This window comes from Leucoraja erinacea, chromosome 5 (genome assembly GCF_028641065.1).
Source record: "Leucoraja erinacea ecotype New England chromosome 5, Leri_hhj_1, whole genome shotgun sequence".
NCBI classification, from domain to species: Eukaryota; Metazoa; Chordata; class Chondrichthyes; order Rajiformes; family Rajidae; genus Leucoraja; species Leucoraja erinaceus.
Window position 1 is genome coordinate 87690606 of NC_073381.1, and position 16763 is coordinate 87707368.

Here is a 16763-nt window from a genome sequence, read left to right on the forward strand (position 1 = left end):
GTTGACCTTGAGCAGATAGGATGTGTCTATACACTTCAGAATTCATTATGCTACTACCATCAGCAATTGTATCATCAATGAAGATAAGTGAGCCATTACTTTCAGCAGCCATACATGCCCAGGCCATAACACCCTCACCACCATGTTTCACAGATGAGGTGGTATGCTTTGGATCTTGGGTAGTTCCTTCTCTCCTCCATACTTTGGTCTTGCCATCACTCTGATATAAGTTCATCTTTGTCTCATCTGTCCACAAGGCCTTTTTCCAGAACTCTTTTAATTACTTCTTGCAAACTGTATACTGGCCACCCTATTTTTGCAGCTAACTAGTGGTTTGCATCTTGCGGTGCAGCTGCTGTATTTCTGTTCATGAAGTCTTCTGCGGACAGTGGTCATTGACAAATCCACACCCGACTCCTGAAGTGTTTCTGATCTGTTGGACAGGTGTTTGGGGATTTTTCTTTATCATAGAGAGAATTCTTCTGTCATCAGCTGTGGAGGTCTTCCTTGGCCTGCCAGTCCCTTTGCGATTAGTAAGCTCACCAGTGCTCTCTTTATTCTTAATTATGTTCCAAACAGTTGATTTTGGTAAGCCTCAGGTTTGGCTGATGTCCCTAACAGTTGTATTCTTGTTTCTCAGTCTCATAATGGCTTCTTTGACTTTCATTGGCACAACTTTGGTCCTCAAGTTGATAAACAGCAATAAAAGTTTCCAAGGTGATGGAAAGACTGAAGGAAAGAATAGGTGCCGAGAGCTCTCTTATACCTGCATTAAGGAGGCAATTAAACACACCTGAGCAATTACAAACACCTGTGAAGCCATGTGTCCCAAACATTATGGTGCCCTGAAATGGGGGGACTTTGTATAAACACATCTGTAATTTCTGCATGGTGAAGCCAAAATGTATAAACATGGCCTTTAAGAAAAGCTGACATTAATAAAACGTGTACTTTAACCACATGTCATTTTTTTCTATTACAAATCTCAAATTGTGTAGTACAGAGACAAATATGTCCCAAACATTATGTAGGGCACTGTACCTCTTTGATGGCACTTGGACTACATTTGATAGCAATTTGATGGCCTTACCTTGCACTAAACGTTATTCCCTTATCATGTATCTATACACTGTAAATGGTTCGATTGTATTGTCTTTCTCCTGACTGGATAATATGCAACAAAAGCTTTGCACTATACCTCTGTACACGTGACAATAAACTAAACTAAACTGAATGTTTAGCGCAAGATAAAGTCCAATAAGGTGCAATTAAAGATAGTCCAAAGCCTCCAATGAGGTAGATAATAGGTCGGGACTGCTCTCTAGTTGGTGATAGGATGGTTCAGCTGCCTGATGACAGCTGGGAAGAAACTGTCCCTGAATCTGGAGGTTTGCATTTTCACAGTGTTCCAACAGAGTTCAAAATGTTGTCAATATAAATCATGAAATTAGTGAACCTACACTGAAAAAGGAAAAGATTCCATAAGCCAAATAAATGGAATCACTTAACAAGACAGAAGTTGGCTAAGAGCTTCCAGCACACACTTGTAAAGGATGTGTTGTATCTATCCAAGTTAATGGAAACTTGGAGAAAATAATTCAACATCTTGATAATTGTATTCTGAGTCTATTGATTTCCAGTGTTATTTCCAGAAATGCTGTAAAAAAAAAACTTGATAAAATTGTTACGTAGAATCAAAGAGATTGGGTCAGCTGAGAAATGGCCAGATTAGGAAACGGTACAATTCTGCTTCTCCAAACAAGAACGGCACAGTGGCACAGCGGTCGAGTTGCTGCCTAACAGCGCCAGAGACACGGGTTTGATCCTGAATATGGGTGGTGTCTGTATGGAGTTTGGGCTTTCTCCCTATGACAGCATGGGCTTGCTCCAGGTGCTCCAGATTCCTCCAAAACTCCAAAGAAGTACAGGTTTGTAAGTTAGGCACAAAATGCTGGAGTAACTCAGGGGGGCAGGCAGCATCTATGGAGTGAAAGAATGGGTGATGTTTCGGGTCGAGACCTTTCTTCAGACTGAGAGACAGGGTATGTCTCCCTCTCTCCTGACTCTCAGAATAGAGAAGGGTCTTGACCCGAAATGTCACCCATTCCTTCCATCCAGAGATGCTGCCTGCCTGCTGAGTTACTCCTGCATTTTGTGTCTATCTTTGGTGTAAATCAGCATATGCATCTCCTTCCTACACGTAATTGGCTTGGTAAAAATCGTGAATTGTCTGTGTGTTGGATAGTATTTGTGTGTGGGGATTACTGGTCAGCATGGACTCAGTGGACCTGTTTCTGCACTGCATCTCTAAACTAAACTAAAGAAAGATGCATTTACCAAGGGGCAACTTTGAATCTACCTCGATGATTGTGACTTGAAAATATAGGGTTCCGTATCAAAATTAGCAAACACTGCACACATAATGAAGAATATGGTTAGCTTTGAAATCATACTTCTAACAAGCACAGGGTACAAGCTGAATAAAGTTTGCCACTCAGTAATTTGAATTTAGGAGGAAAAATGTGAGCAAATGTATGCATAATAGTAAAACTTCAACTTAATATATGGTTCTACTCCATTTGATGTTTCAGGTCCACAATTTGTTAAAGTGCGAGTACAAGCTGATAAACCTGTGTCATAAAATAAACCTAAACAGTTTACTTTCCTTGTAATTTCCTCGGTGCGGCATGGTGATGCAGCGGTACAGTTGTTGGCCGACAGCACCAGAGTCCCAGGTTAGATCCAGACTACGGGTGCTGTCCGTACGGAGTTTGCATGTTCTCCCTGTGACTGAATGGGTTTTGTCTGATTGCTCCAGTTTCCTCCCACACTCCAAAGGTGTCCAGGTTTGCATGTTAATTGGCTTCTGTAACTTGACCCTAGTATGTAGGGTAGAACTAGTGTATGGGTGATCACTGATTGACGTGGACTCGGTGGGCCAAAGGGCCTATTTCCACAGTAACTCCAAAAAAAAAAACTATAAATGAAGAAAATTAGTGGATCGTCCACTATTTACTAATGTCTGAATGTCTTTTTGCAGAAGGATTTAATTCCCCCAAGAGGCAAGAGGCAACAATGAATCTTTACAAATCATTGACCCGATAGATTAAATATCCAACCCAATTTCAAGCACTGCGCTTGAGACTGTGGAAAATGGACACAAGAGACAACCAACCGATAAATACATGCCTTAATCATAGTCACAACACTTTATTCCATTCAATGTTTCACGGGATGTCAATTCCAACCCATTCCCGGCTTCCCTTGATAAAATACTTTTTTTTTCCTGAAGCTACGCAGACCACAAAGTTGGCCCCAAAATTGTCTGATGACAATTAAAGGTGAAATTTGTCCCACGTTCAGAATGACTCGAATGCGGCTTTGAGGTAAGATGTCCGCAAGCTGGAAAGGATGCAGCAGAGATTCACCTGTATGTTACCTGGGTTTGGACACTTCAGTTATAAGGAGAGGTCGGATAGGCTTGGACTCTTTTCTTTGGAGCTCAGGAGGATAAGGGGTGACCTTAATGAGGTGTGCAAGCTTGGATGAAGTGAACACTCACAATCCTTACCCCCCAAGATAGAGGATTCTAAAAGTAGAGGGCATAGACTCTGTGCATTTACCTGATCTATTCCTCATGTACACCTCTATAAGATCACCCCTCATCCTCCTGCACCCCAAGGAATAGCTTTCTAGCCTGCTCAACCTCTCCAATAGCTCAGGCCCTCGAGTCCACATTAACCTCATGAATCTTTTCTGCAACCTTTCAATCTTTGTAATATCTTTCCTATATCATGATGACCAAAGCTGAATACAATACTCTAAATGTGGCCTCACCAATGTCTTACACAACTGAAACTTGACATCCCAACTTCTATGCTCAATACTCTGACCGATGAAGACCAATGTGCCGAAAACCTTCTTGACCACCCTATCTACCTGTGATGCTACTTTCAAGGAACTATGTACCTGTATTGCTAGATCCCTCTGCCCTACAACACTCCCCAGAGTCCTGCCATTCATTGTATGAGTCATAGTCATACAGCATGGAAACAGGTCCTTCAGCCCATCTTGCCCACACCGACCAACATGTCACATCTAGTCCCACCTGCCTGCGTTTGACCCATATCCCTCTTAACCTGTCCTATCTATGTACCAATCTAAATGTTTCTTAAACATTACGATAATACCTGGTTCAAATATCCCCTTGCCAGTGTTGGATGTACAATTAGAAATCTGAAGTGATCCACCTATTTTAAAAGGTTTAGTGTGAGTAAACATTGGCTGGTCAACCAAGAATTGCTGGTGGTCACAGCATATCTGTGGGAATTAATTGGGAGACAGTATCGATCCCCAATAAAAAGAAAACCACCGGTTTATCATGGAGAGTCTTTGAGGTTTTGTTGAATGAAGGCTCCGATTAACTCAATCGAATTTTTTTGTCAAAAGTTTGGATAAAAGCAAAGTTATTGGTTGGATGGCGATGTGCTGTGGGGTGAGCAGCCAAAACAGCATGAGAAACTTGCTATTATACTTGCAGGATTTAACACCGCGATGTGTGCCAAGAGCTTCTGGAAACCACCAAGTTCTCCAACCAAGAAGTGGCCAGAAGCACCTAGTTTCAGTCGAATTGCAGGAAGTCAGAAACCGATGGGTCAATGATTGTGTGTTATATCATGAGGAGGGTTTGAATCAATCTTTGCCCAGGATTCACCTTCGCAATCTAAAAACACCACTCATAGAATATGGAGGTAGACACAGCAAGATATTCTATGCCACCAGATATTAATGTGGATGATAACAAGTGTGGTTTCATTGGGCAAGTGGATATGTTTGCTGTCCATCTCAATTCACCACTAAAGTTGGTTTAGTTTAGAGATATAGCGCAGAAACAGGCCCTTTGTCCCACCTAGTCCATGCCGACTAGTGATCCCCGCACATTAACATTATCCTGCACACACCAGGGATAATTTACAATTTTACCAAAGCCAATTAACCTCCAGGGATAATTTACAATTTTACAAAAGCCAATTAACCTCCAAACCTGTACGTCTTTGGAGTGTGGGAGGAAACTGGAGAAATGTCAAATGGTCACAGGAAGAAAATACAAACTCCATACAGACAGTGGCCATCATCAGGATAGAACCCAGGTATCCAACCTCATCTATTGCATCCACTGCTCTAGGTGTCAACTGCTCTACATCAGTGAAACCAAGCTCAGGCTTGGCGATCGCTTTGCCCAACACTTCCGCACAGTCCACATTAACCAACCCAATCTCCCGGTGGCTCAGCACTTCAACTCCCCCTCCCATTCCATATCCGACCTTTCTGTCCTGGGCCCCCTCCGTGGCCAGAGTGAGTCCCACCGCAAATTGGAGGAGCAGCCCCTCATATTCCGCTTGGGTAGTTTACATCCAGCGGAATGAACATGGACTTCTCCAATTTCAGCTCTCCCACAGCCCACTGTCTCTGCCTCTTCCTATCTTCTTCCCTCCCAACGCCCCACCCCCACATCAGTCTGAAGAAGGGGCTCGACCCGAAAAGTCACCTATTCCTTCGCTTCACAGATGCTGCCTCACCCGCTGAGTTTCTGCAGCATTTTTGTCTACCTTTGATTTATCCAGCATCTGCAGTTCCTTCTTAAACCCAGGTATCTGGTGCTGTAAGACAGCAACTCTACCGCCACCCTATTGTCACCACCGAGCTGGCATTGATTTTTTTGTTTGAAATAATTGGACCGTTATACCCTTTTGTTATTTAAAACTTGCAGCTCTAGCAGTGGTGTACAGATATATATATATATATATACTTAGCATAGATTAGTACAGGAACAGCTGCTTTGTGGTGGCACAGCTAGTAGAGCTGGGTGTGAGGGCGATCTGGCTGCGACATCTGTCACCCCATTGATCGCTAGGGTTGATTCGGCTGATCTGGCTGGCTAGGCGGGTGTCCCCCCTTCCCTCACAGCTCCACAGCGTCCCTCCCGAAGCCCAGCGCTCGGTCGCAGAGGAGGGCCCCCTAGAAGAGGACCGCTCCGCCGGCCATGGGAAGAAGGGCAGGAGAACGGGGTTGAGAGGAAAAGATAGATCTATCACGATTCAATGGTGGTGTAGACTTGATGGGCCGAATGGCCTAATTCTGCCTCAAGATCTTATGAACTTAGATACAAACCAACATGTCTCTGGTTTGCCTCATTATTTTGCCGTTGGTTTAGGTGCTTTCAAATATTAGATGCTTTTCCCTCGTCTTGTTCGTGTATTACAGAAACCTATGAGAGGTGCTTCCTCACAGCAGCCGAGGCCCAAGTTTGATCCTTGGCTACACCCAATCTAGAAATTTAATTTTAGGCAGATCAACTGGTTTTAATCGTCTTTCCAGTTAAGTTAGTGAACCAGCAGTCTTAGATTTGTGCAAGTGAGTGCTTCATGGTTGGCTGGCGTGACCGGAAGTGGCGGTGCTGCCTTAGCAGCTGCGGCTCGCCAGCAGTCTGTCTGTTTTTTTTATTTTTTTTGTTGTTTTCTTTTGTCCTGTTTTAGTTCATTTTAGTTTATTAGGTTGTGTATGTGTGGGAGAAATATGTTTTTGGTCTCTTCCTTCGGGGGGATGCAACTTTTTCTTGTCGTGTTACCCGTCTCCGTCTCCGCTGAGGCCTAATGACGGGGTTGGCGGCCTCGGGGCTGTGGTGGCGTTCCAGCGGTGGTGGCGGCCCCACTTTGGAGCTGTATCGGCGGCGGGGCTGTGGTGGCGTTCCGGCGCCGCAGGCCCAGTGCACGACATCTTCGGGAGCTCGCAGGTCACAGGCTGGTGACCTGTTTTTCCGGAGCTCCTGCAACAACAGCTTCGTCCGCTGGACTGGAGGGCGGCAGCTTCGGCAGCTTCGACCACCCCGGGCCGCGGAGTTTGAACCGGCCCGTTCGCGGAGCTCGGATTCAGCCACGGGACTGACTTACTTACCATCATCCGGCGGGGTCACAACATCGAAAGCCTGGATCGCCTCAGCACAGAGGGAGAACAAGGAGGGACGAGACAAAGACTTTAAGACTTTTGCTTTCCATCATAGTGAGGAGGTGCCTGGTGAACTCACTGTGGCGGATGTTAAATTTGTGTTTATTGGGTGTTTTTGTTATTTTTATTATATGTATGACTGCAAGGCACAACATTTCGTTCAGACCGAAAGGATTCTTAATAAAGGATTCTTTGACTTTGACTTTTGACTTTGTGGAGTCAATTTATGCTGTGTGACTGACTCAAAAGGGACATTTATGCCAGTTTGGTTGAACACCGTTCACCACAATCCTCATCATATCTCATTACTTTCACTTACATCCAATTGTTGTTTAAAGCACTTGTCAGTGGTCTGTCCTGGTGAATGTATCAATGGGTTTTGACTGCTCGGAAGGAAATTACATAACTGAGTACTTCATTGTGTTGGTGAAGCAACATAATCCCAGGGCACCAGGTCCAGAAGATATCAGCAATGAGGTGCTTGTGAACTTCTTAAGATAGCGAGAAAACTGTAGAAGACAATGCCAACCTCTGCTCCTTTAACCACATTAGTTGACGTAATTCTATGAAAACGAGATGGGAATACAGCTGACTCCTGCTATAAAGCCGATTACAAAAGGTAGCACTCATTACTCTAAGTAATGAAAAAGCACGTCAACCAGAACAGACAAAAACATCAAGGTCAAAAACAAGAACATTATCTGTCAAAGCAATACTATGCACTATGCCACTGTGATTTCTTAACTGGTCTTCTTACCAACAGGCTGAAGGGAAAGATAAACTCGAACCATGGATATCTAAGATTCTGATATAATAACTACTCAATGTGAGGTGCGAAAGTTCCTCTCTCTGTGCAGAGATGTATATATGTACACACATGTATGTACATATATACATATATACATGTGTGTGTGTGTGTGTGTGTGTGTGCACATATAGATGCATATAGATATATTCACACACACACACACATATATATATATATTATATATAAGATATAAGCTCATGTTATCAGTTATCGGAGTTAGAATTAGGATATAACATCAGTTATCGGAGCAGAATTAGGCCATTCGGCCCATCAAATCTACTCTGCCATTCAATCATGGTTGATCTATCTTTCCCTCTCAACCTCATTCTCCCCATAATCTCTGACACCCATACTAATCAAGAATGTCAATCTCCGTAGATGGGCCTAATTGGTCGTCATGGGCGTAGTTGGTTGAAGGGCACGTTTCTATGCTGGGCCCTCAATGTCCCTGCGAAACATAATGTCAGATTAAACTAATCTCCTCTGCCTGTACATGATGAATATCACCCTCATTCCATTTGTATCCGTGGCAGTTGAATATCGCCCTGACCAACGAACGGGGCGATATTATCCAGAATTAGTAAAATAAAACAAAAATTGGAGTACAGAATAATGGCACAGATTTGAGAGATGCAGGAAATTAATCCTTAAAGAGAGTGTAACGTTGGATAAATGAGATCGTCACTAGGCAACATCTCCTCCCTCCCCCACCCCCTGGGAAACTGAAGGGAGCGACAATCAACTGCCATGTATACAAATAGTGTCATACACAAGAAAGGGCAGATGCTGGTTGACAAAAAGTGAACACACAGTGCTGGAGTAACACAAAGACGCAGCAAAATTTTGGAAATGTCATCCCGTCACCCTTTCATTCTCTCCAGAGATGCTGCCTGTCCCGCTGAGTTAAAGAGTGCCCACGGTAGACTCACGAGTCACTACGGTAAACTCACGGGCTACTACGTTCTTACAACGAGTTTAAAGTTTAAAATTTTAACTTCAAGAGTAACTTTGACTCGTGGAAAGTTTTCATGAAGTTGAAAGATTTTCACGAGTTAACAAGTTTCCCGAGTACCTGCCGTTAGCGTTACGAGTTCCAACGTTCCCGCTACGTTAATTCTACGTGATTACCACGAGTTTGATTTGTTTTAAACTCGGGATCACTCGCAGGTGGACTCGCACCGTGAGACAGGAGTTTGTCAGACGGTGGTGTATCTGCAGAGTTCATTGCCACGGAAGGTTGTGGAGGCCAAGTCATTGTGTATTTTTAAGGTGGAGTTTGACAGATTCTTGATTAGTACGGATTACAGGGAGAAGGCAGGAATGGGGTTGTGAGGGAAAGATAGATCATCCATGATTGAAAGGCCAGGTTGCCTCGATTGCTGAATGGCCTAATTCTGCTCCTATGACTTATGAACTTCGATACAAATCACCATGTTTCTAGTTTGCCTCATTGGTTTGGCGTTGGTTTCGGTGCTTTCAAATGTTAGATGCTTTTCCCTCATCTCTTTTGTGTATTTTGGAACTGTTGTGTTACATGTGTTGCAGATGTGCATTCTGACAGAGAGGATCAATGTTGATTTTATCGAGCAGGAGAGCAGCAGGAATCACAGAGGGGGAGCAGTGAGAGAGTCTTGCAGAACTCCCGTCGGCAAGAGGAGGAGAACTTCTTCAAAGTAGGCAGGCATACCTTGAAGAGATTTTGCAGTGGAGCAGACGAAATGTAGAAACAAGGAAATGCTGATGCTGGTTAATACATGACTCAAAGTGCTGGAGTAACTCAGCAGGTCAGGCAGCATTTCTGGGGAACACGGATAAATACAAAGTGCTGGAGTACTTCAGCGGGTCAGGCAGCATCTCTGGAGAAAATTAATAGGTGACGTTTCAGGTCGGGACCCTTCTTCAGACTGATTACCTATTCATGTTCTCCAGAGATGCTGCCTGACCCGCTGAGTTACTCCAGTACTTTGTGTCCCTCTAGTGATATACATTGTCTTTATTCCACACTCCACAAATGTTGCCTGATCTGTAAACTCCAGTTGTGTAAATCTTTTAATCAATACTGTACCCTAAGAGGAATCCTGTTTGAAAAAAAAATAGGATTCCTTCAACATCTCAGTTAAGTTTAGTTTATTATTGTCACATGTATCGAGGTACTGTGAACAGCTTTTGTTTGCGTGCTATCCAATCAAAGCAAGACTACACATGATTACAATTAAACCGGCCACAGGGTACAGATACAGGATAAATGGTATAATGTTTACTGTAAGATAAAGTTCAATAAAGTTATTTTAAAGGTAGGTTGAGGATCTCCAATTAGGTAGACGGGAGGTCAGGATCACTCTCTAGTCTGTGATAGGATGGTTCAGTTACATGATAACAGCTGGGAGGAAACTGTCTCTGAATCTGGAGGTGTGCGTTTTCACACTTCTGTACCTCTTGTTAGATGGGAGAGGGGAGAAGAGGGATTGACCGGGGTGAAACTAGGCCCTTAGTTATGTTGCTGGCCTTGCCAAAGTGTAGATGGAGTCAATAGAAGGGAGGTTGGTTTGCATGGTGGTTTTGGCTCCATTTAAAACTCACTGCAATTTCTTACAGCTTTGGATGAAGCTGTACCCTTAGATGCATCCTGATAAAATGCTTTTTATGACGTATCTGTAGACATTGGGGAGGGTTTGTTTGAGACATGCAAAACCTCCTAAGCCTTCCATGGAGTAGAGGCGTTGGTGTGCTTTCCTGGCCATTGCTCCAATGTACCTGGTCCAGGGCAAAATTACTGCCGATATTTATTCCTGCAAACTTGAAGCTTAATGTCAATTTAATTCATTTGTTAATCTGTTAGCAATGAATACATTCTTAAACTTTGTTACTTTACTCTTCTATTTTTGTGATTCACTTGAAATATTGGTGTCATCTTTGTATCTTCGAATAGATTGAGACCACTTTGCACCTGTGACTACAATTGTGATTGTGCCTCTATCCCATTCAGTTCCACAGTGACTCTGAAAAGTCGTTGTGTTTCCAATCTTCCCAGTTGACCAGTAAACCATGCAATGTCAGTGGAGCCTGTATTTTATTTGATATGTATTTTTAATGCTCTATCAATCGAAGTCCCATTAAAAATTGAAGAGTTGCACAAAACCTACTTGCAAGTCACTGTCGTTGACAAAATGACTTGTTTGATGCCAAATATAAATATATTTTATCATTACAATGCTAATGTAGTTATTACATTTTGAAACATTACAGCACATTCAATGTTATTTGCAATAAAACCATGATTATATATTATTAATGTAATGATTGTTGATATATTCTACAAGGTAATCAAATTTAAAGTCACACTGTGGATCAATTGAGATCTGGACCAGCTTGGAGTCTCCCATTAAAAGTGATATCAATTCAGAGCTCTTTAACCACCTAAATGATAAACAAGACAATAAAAGCTTCAACGGGCTTGTGGAGATGTCCCAAATCAAACAAAGATAATTCATATACCAATAGCAAAGGCTATTGCTGAGATAACTGTTCATTGTTTAATCAAGACCACGAGGATCATGCCAGCCATCTGCGGCACAGTGGTGCAGCGGTACACCTACTGCCTCACAGCACCAGAGATCCAGGTTCAATCTGACTACGGGTGCTGTCTGTATAAGTTTGTACGTTTTCCCCATGACCTACGTGAGTCTTTTCCGGATGCTCTGGTTTCCTCCCACGTTCCAAAGACGTGCAGGTTTGTTGGCTAATTGGCTTCAGCAAATTATAAATTTTCACTGATGTGTAGGGTAGTGCTTGAGTACGAGAGTGATCGCTGGTCGGTGCGGGCTTGGTGGGCCAAAGGGGCTGTTTCCGCATTGTGCCTCTAGAGTCTAATCAAAGTGGTCTTCAGGAACATGCACTAAATTCATCCGTGCGTTATCCCTGCAGGTGTACTCTTGGAACTGAATGTGCAGTACGTAAATGTAGACACTAGCTGACATTCTCACAAAGTTAAAATGGCAAGCGACTGATGAAGAACTTGCTCCCACCGCCAAAGTCACTTTTGTCACGTAAACAATACGTGACCTCAACCAGTACTCACGTGACCGAAGGAAATACCAAAAAGGAGCAGAGAAGAGGAATAAATAGCTCACTGCAGAACGAACGCAGTAACAAGGCTATGCTATATATCACATTATCAACAAAACATTTTACTTACAGGAAACATGAGCAGAATTTTAATTCAAATAATCTTTGTGGGATAATCACCAGAAAAAGTTATTGGCTGACAATTCAATATTGGAAAAAGACTTACAGACGGTATTCTTGTGGTTGCTGTCCTTGCTGGGGAGCATCTTGACTCCTCGAGACTTCAGGTCAATCGCCTTTTTCACTTTTAGAAAATGAGAACAAAAATGTTAAGAAAAATAAGAAAAAACGCACAAAAATTAACACGTGACAAAATTTTAAAACTTCTTTAATACTGTTCAGTTTCCATGCTGGAACTAGGACATTAGAGATACAGCGTGGAAACAGGCCATTCTGCCCCACAAGTCCATGCTGACCAGTGATCAGTGACCAGTGATCAGTGACCAGTACATTAGTTCTTTCCTACAAACTAGGGACAATTTACAGAAGCCAATTAACCTGCAAACCTGCACATCTTTGGAGTGTGGGAGGACTCGGAGAAAACCCACGCGGTCACAGTGAGAAGAAACAGAATTCATACAAACAGCACCCGTAGCCAGGATCGGATCTGGGTCTGTGGTGATGTAAGACAGCCACTCCTATCGCTACGCCACTGTGCCGCACTTACACTTTACGCTTTACCTCAGTACAAGAGGTTATTATTCATTAATGTGTGAACAAATACCGAGATTTCTTAACATTTCCAGCTTGGATTGTTATGTATCTTGTGAAAATACCTCAGGTTTTTATCTTTTCACCCTTCATTTGCCCTCTATAGATTATTTTCCTTCTTATATTTGGGTCATCTCAACGAATGCAGGGAAATGAGCTCACATACGGTTCAAAATAACTTTTTTTTCCTCTATTATTGGAGTTATTAATTTATTGATTTTTTAAATGTATTTTGTCATCTTTAAGTAGTGTACAGTATTTATAGTCCTGTTATGCTGCTGCCAGTAAAAATTTCATAGCTCAGTCTTTGGTACCTATGACAATTAAATACTCTTGACTCTTTGGAGAAATGATTTCAATGTTCTGAGGAAGTGGGCATTAAATGTAAATCTTGCCCACTCCCTCTGGCTCCACACTTAAATTCCCTCCTTTTCCCTTGAGTGGACATACCCCTTCACAAGCCAACCTCTTGCTCCAAATATGTGTATAAAATGCCTTGGGGCTAGAGACAGAGTGATACAGTGTGGCGACTTCGGCCCAACTTGCCCACATTGGCCAACATGTCACAGTTATGCTAGTCCCAACTGCCTGCGCTTGGTTCATTTCCCTCCAAATTTGTCCTATCCATGTACCTGTCTAACTGTTTCTTAAATGTTGGGATAGTCCCAGCCTCAACTACCTCCTCTGGCACCTTGTTCCACACACCCCCCACCCTTTATGGGGTATTTATCAATCTGATTTATCAATGACTGTATCATGGCTCTTTTTGTAGCCTTCCTAGTTCTTGTTTAAGCTCTTGTTTGCTTCTGTTACATTCCTCAAGGTCCTTGTACAATTTGTGTTTTCTCAACTTCACATGTGCAATTAAATCAACACCGTTTTGTGATTGTGATAATTGCAAACCACATTTAATCTTATGTTACCATTGCTGCTGGTTGAAAAAATGATTAACTAGTTGGCAACCATTTTGGAAAAATTACCATGAAAGAAGGGAGATAGAGCGGAGAAAGAGCAAATAAAATGGTATTTTTTAAATTATAAAATATAAATGAAAGTAATTAAATTGATAAAGGGAAGGAGAAATGCTTGGTGAAAAAAAAAATTAGCTCACAATTTATAAAACGTTGACATCTTTATGATCATTCGATATTGCTAAAGAATTGTCCAGTGATGTAACCTGACTAGGCACATTTAGTTTAGTTGAGTTTAGTTTAGTGATACAGCGTGGAAACAGGGCCTTCGGTCCACTGAGTCCACGCCAACCAACAATCACCTGTACACTAGTTGTATCCTACACACTCGGGACAATTTACAGAAGCCAATTGACCTACAAACTTGCACATCTTCGGGAGGAAACCGGAGCACCTGGAGAAAACCCATGTAGACACAGGGAGAACGTACAAAATCCACACGGATAAGTCTGGTACTGTGAGATAACCCACACTGAAGTATCTAGATGAGCACTTGAATTGCCAAGACATTGAGGGCCATGGACCAAGCATTGATAAATAGGATTAACGTAGATAACTCAGAGTGGATGTTATGGGCCCAAGGGACTGCTTCTGCACTAGTGGGCTGACTCAGACTGATTGAGGTGCCAATCCCCTAAACTAATTAAAGTTCCAATCACTGTCAGTCATAACTTCTCAGAGCAGAATTAGTCTAATCGGCCCATCAAGTCTACTCCGCCATTCAGTCATGGTTGATCTATCTTTCCCTCTCAACCCCATTTTCATGCCTTTGCCCCCTAACCCGACACCCTTGTGGGCCTGTCCCACTTAAGCGATTTTTCAGCAGACTGCCGGCGGCTGTCAGAGTGGAACACACACATACCGCTTCCTTCACCAGCCTGTGTGAATTTTAAAAACAGCGCTCCCCCCGCTTGCCCTGTCTAAAGAATTCTCACGGTGCAAAGCCAAGGTGATACAGACACACAGCGCGATGAACAGGAAGGTTGGCACTGTAAAAAGACGGCTAAAGTGGGGGATGAGGGGGGGGGAGGCAGAAGGGGGGGGAGGGGGGGTAGAAGGGGAGAAAGGGGGGAGAAGGAGTGGAGAAACGTTCAAAAAGCCAGAGATACACGGCTGTGGAGCTCGGCAGACATTAACATTACCGCTCGGTTATCCTTGGTACTGAAAACTACTGCTTACCTTTTTTTTCCCCCAATGAGCCAATGAAATTCACCGGTCAGCACCGGCTACAACCTCCGAGAACCTTTGACCTCCTGGCAACCCACGAGGACCCCCTGGCAACCCACCTACGGCACGAGAATTCTCGCTCCATGGCGGCTTCATTCTAGTCGCTGCTAATATTTCAACATGTTAAAAAATTCACGGCGACCATAATGAGGCCTCAACTAGTTCCCAGAATGCGGGAACTCCTCACGACCATGAAAAGGACTCCCTAGCAACCACATGTGGCGACCATGTGGTGACTGCATAGTCTCCTGCAGTCACCTATAAAGTCACCTTAGTGGGACAGGCCCATTACTAACTAATTTTAGCCTTAAAATTATCTATTCACAGCCTCCACAGTCATGTGAGGCAATGAATTTCACAGATTCACCACCGTCTGACCAATGAAATTGCTCCTCATCTCCTTCCTAAAGGTATGTCCTTTTTCTCTGAGACTGTGGCCTCTGGTCCCAGACTCCCCCACGAATAGAAATATCCTCTCCACATCCACTCTATCCAGGCCTTTCATTATTCGGTAAGTTTCAATGTGGTGTCCCCTCATCCTTCTAAACTCCACAGACCCAGTGCAGTCAAATGCTCATCAGACGTTAACCCAATCAGTCCAAAGGTTGAGGCCTAAGGAAAACAGTTGTTGCATTCACATTGCAAATGATTCTTTCTCAGTCCATAAAGCAGCCATTTAGGGGAACGTGTGAGAAGTCTTGCAACGCAGAACAGGTGGGCAGATGGGCTGCACTTCAGCACACCGCTACCTTTCCAAATGAAATCTCTAACGCCTCATGTCTGCCAGCTGTTGTGAATGGGAATGCAAGTTCACAAGGAGATGCTGGCACATTATCAATAATCACACATTTAACAAGTTTAAATGAATGCTGCAGTTTGCCTGATTGCAATGCCAGAGGACTGAATACCAATGCTTTTATTAAAATCAATTGTGGTACCTGTACATTGAATCTTCTTTTTTGCAGCATTTGCAAAATAAATCAATGTATGTATTATGCAAAAATTATTTATGAAATATGAAAGCCAGATTCTAAGTTCAGAGATCCACCAACTTAGTTATAATGCTAAATCAATCAATTCATCTAGAGCTATCTTCTTCATAAGGTAATTTAGTGATAGGAGCAGAATTAGGCCATTCAGCCCATCAAGTCTACTCCACCATTCAATCATGGCTGATCTGTCTCTCCATCCTAACTGCATTCTCCTGCCTTCTCCCCATCACATGTACTAATGAAGAATCCATCTGCCTCTACTTTAAAAATATCCATTGAATCATTGCACCAAGCGTATGCACAAAATGCTTTTTTGTTTTGGTGTTTCTCCATCGTCAATGACATTTCATGGCTATTTGAGCCTCCCTAATTCTTGTTTACGTTTTTTTTGCATCCTTTACATTTCTCAAGGTCTCTTTCTCCTGCGACCCCACCACTCCAATGCGCACACATTTCCCCCCTCTCTTTCTCCCACCACCCCAGTCACTTGACTGCTCTCCCCTATTGTATATGCTCATCACCCGTTCCCAAGTCCCACATTTCCTTTCTGCCGGCTCTCTTTCATCTCCCCCTTGTCCCTTTCCACCCACGTACCTTCTTCCAGATTTCCTCTGCTTATTTCTGTATCTGACAGCCTTTTGGCTCCATTTCACCTCTTGCTTTGTCACTTACTGCATCCTCCTGCTTATCACCCCTCCCCCCCCTCCCCTCACTTGCACCCACTGATCACTTCAGATGCAGAATGCTGGAGTCACTCAGCAGGTCAGGCAGCATATCTGGAGAGAAGGAGTAGGTGAAGTTTCATGTCAGAACCATCTTTCAAATGTTCTGACGCAGAACGTCACCTACTTATTTTCTCCAGTGATGTTGCCTGACCTGCTGAGTTACTCCAACATTTTGTGTCTATCTTCAGTGTAAACCTGC